We start from the raw sequence: 2,696 nt of genomic DNA, 5'->3' as shown, positions 1-2,696 counted from the left end.
GCGTCCAGCCAGCCCTGACTTTTCCAGTGACCCAGCAGTGACAGCTGACAATCAGCCAGCCCTGACTTTTCCAGTGACCCAGCAGTGACAGCTGACAGTCAGCCAGCCCTGACTTTTCCAGTGACCCAGTAGTGACAGCTGACAATCAACCAGCCCTGACTAACCAAGATGGCAGAGATGCTGGAATCTCAGGTCCCAGGTGAGCAAGCTTGATTTATTGAAGGATCTGTTTATCCATGAGTAAATTCTTTTTAAAATTTATTTTAGAGACTGGCAGATAGGGTAATTGCTATGTCTCTGGCCTCCCATGGTTCGAGTCCTGGACCCGGTGGCTTAAACTCATTCTGGGCACATGTGTGTGTGTGCCCAAGATCCTGAGAGGAGAATGGAGGAGAAGGGATTATGGCGTAGCCATCCCCCCTGGAGACTGATTTCTCACTTTCTGTCTCTCTGTTTCTCTCTGTCTTTCTGGCGAGTGCATGCGCCCTATAGCAAAAACCTTTCAAAAAATTAATTTTATAGTTTCGTATTTATATTTAATTGTTGTACTTCTTTGTGAGGTACTGTGCGGTTTTTCAAAGCATGCATGCAGTGTGTGATAATCTAATCGAGAATATCCCCACAGTCATCGTCTTCACAAGAGCATTATGCTGCGTCTCGGTTTTGTTTGTATGTATGTGCACATACATGCGTCTATCCGTACATAGTGCGTGTGTGTGTGCATGTACACCAGCGCTTTCTCTTTCCCGTTATGGTAGACCACTCTACTGCCCTTTCGCCTTGTTTCCGTGTATTCTCACGCCTGCGAAACTTTTTCTGAGTACTTTCTCATTCCGCCGGTTTTCCCTTCTTTATGTAATTCCATAACCTCAAGGATTCAGAGAACAAATATTTGCATAGTGAAGACCTAGAGAAATACAAACGTGGGTTCTTTATGTATGTCACACCGACGCGCAGAAGATGGCCCCTGTGAATTGGCTTCCGTCCTTCCCCTCTCCACAGAAGGTGGGACCTGTGAGCGCAAAGCCTGCTGGCACCCAAGAGCCTTGCTACACCCCCAGCTGTTTCAAACAGAGCCTACGAGCAGATTCGGAGCCACTGGGAGCCCGCCTGTTCTGCATACCCTGTGAAAGGGAGTGCAGTGCTTGGTGGTCAGAGATAAGGAGAACCCTGTAGCCATGACAGACCCAAGCCATGACTGCCCTGCAGAGATCTCTGACCCCGGCTTCGCAGGGTGCTGCTGAGCGACCCCGCCTATAGTCGTGCAAGCTCCCATCCCTGAACTTCCTTTCCCAGGACTTCCTCTGCCCTCTCTCTCTCTGGGTGGGTGCTGCTCCCCACCAGACACACTCCACTTGGGTGTTCTGCAGACCTGTCCAGGTTGCCCGGATAAAGTTCGCCTGCTACTGCCACCTTGTGGTTGTGTCGTTGTCCTTGCGCAGATGCTGGGCCCGCCAACTCCTCCCCTCACGCAGCGGTGAAACCATTAATCTTTCTCACATAGTTTATATATTGTGGTTTTAAAATAACAATGCTAAGAATATCACAAGCCTAAAGATATTGCTCTAAAACAAATGTAATGAATATTCAAGACATGGATTTTTCTGGGCTTCAGTTGTTCTAACAAATATAATCTAAAATTAGGAAGGCTTTGGACCAAGGGCTGAAACTTGGGAACGATTTTGTAGCTTACGTTAAAGAGAGAGACAAAAACGTTAATAACTTGGCCTTCGGCTTCACTTTTGATACCCAGCATTAGTTTCTTCAGCTGTGATCCGAATTTCCTTACAGGACCCACTCCTAGACAACCCCGCTCCTGTGAAGAGGATGGGATTAAACTCAGCCTAGTGCAGGCAGAGTCATTGACTGGCTAGGCCAGCGAGCATTGTCCTTCCACACCACAGGCTGCAGTCATTGTTCCAAGGTGAAATGCCCAATCTAGTTCAACAAATACAAATCTGGCTCGAGGAATTTTGTTCTGGTGGAGAGAATCTTGCAATTTCTTTGTGGCTGAAGATGTGACATCTGGAGCTGCTGCAGCCACACTGGGAGAAGAGGACACATTGGAGGACAAGCTCCACATGCATGAGAGCTGACAGCATTAGGTCTTGAAGGAACACGGGGCTTCATTTGAACCTCTGTGGGGAGTTGCATCTGAAAGTTGACTCTACCTGTAGACATTTTAGCAGACATGAATCAGGATAATGTTTGTTTTTCAATGGCAACCACCATGAAATTTCTGAAAACTTGTCAGGTGTATGTTGATATTCTTTGAGTCCAAAGGGTTGAGCGTTGGATGTTCTTTGGAGCAGAAGAAATGGATTCACTATGGTAAATTTAAACATTTGTCCTGCTCTGGGTTGTGAGGGGGGAATTTTCTGCCAAGAAACAGGAAGAGGATCCTGACTCGAGTCTTAGAGCACTTCCTAAGGAGAGGGGAGTCAGAGGCCCGAGTGTACAACCTCTGGGGCATGCAGTCTAAGCACTTCCTAGACACCGGTCCCTTTCATCTTTGTAACACCACGTCGGCAGACCTTGTCACCCACGGTTCACGGACACCGTTCAGCGGCCCGGGTGCCATGCTGACGTGATCACGCAGCTCGAACTAAGACCTGGGGTCCTGCTCCCAACCCTTCTCACCACACCACTGACCCCACGCTTCGTCCACCTTCCTCCCTGGGTAGGTCCCCCTCTCC

At 48.5% G+C, this 2,696-nt stretch overlaps 1 protein-coding gene across 1 annotated transcript in view; it reads left to right on the top strand.

The window, feature by feature from the left end:
* The window catches only part of LOC102481931 (transmembrane protein 132B), a 180,113-nt gene that overhangs the window by 42,999 nt on the left and 134,418 nt on the right, over positions 1 to 2,696 (top strand). The window lies entirely within an intron of this gene.

Source organism: Tupaia chinensis, unplaced genomic scaffold (genome assembly GCF_000334495.1).
Source record: "Tupaia chinensis unplaced genomic scaffold, TupChi_1.0 Scaffold000211_1, whole genome shotgun sequence".
NCBI classification, from domain to species: Eukaryota; Metazoa; Chordata; class Mammalia; order Scandentia; family Tupaiidae; genus Tupaia; species Tupaia belangeri.
This window is presented reverse-complemented; position numbering and strand designations above follow the sequence as displayed.